The sequence below is a fragment of the Nestor notabilis genome, unplaced genomic scaffold, assembly GCF_000696875.1.
Source record: "Nestor notabilis isolate BGI_N333 unplaced genomic scaffold, ASM69687v1 scaffold23592, whole genome shotgun sequence".
NCBI lineage: Eukaryota > Metazoa > Chordata > Aves > Psittaciformes > Psittacidae > Nestor > Nestor notabilis.
This window is the reverse complement of record NW_009919035.1, coordinates 12,835-13,212: the sequence shown is the minus strand read 5'-3', so window position 1 is coordinate 13,212 and position 378 is coordinate 12,835.

The following is a 378-nucleotide window of genomic DNA, read 5'->3' as shown; positions in this document are numbered from 1 at the left end:
CTGAACTGGCTGCCCCCATACACACAAAGGGACATGGCCAGTGCTGCGGCAGTGCGGGCCGGCAGCCAGCCCACCAGCTGCCGTGCTGGGCTTTCCCAGGCTGCCCTGGCAGCTTCCCAGCCCCAGAGCGGGAATGGGGCCGCTCAGCCCCTCAAAACCCTTGCTCCTGAGCACAGGGTGGGGATGCACTGGACACTGTGCCCTGCTCTCAGTGTTTCTCTCCCCCCGTGGTTTCTAGGTTGGTTATTTGTTTAAAGAAAAGGAAATAAATGGAATACCAGCAACCCACGCTCTGTACTGCCTGGCCTCTGGTGAGCCAGCTACTGAGCAGTGCCACCCCTTTCCTTGCACACCTCTGCCCATCCTCTCCTCACTGCA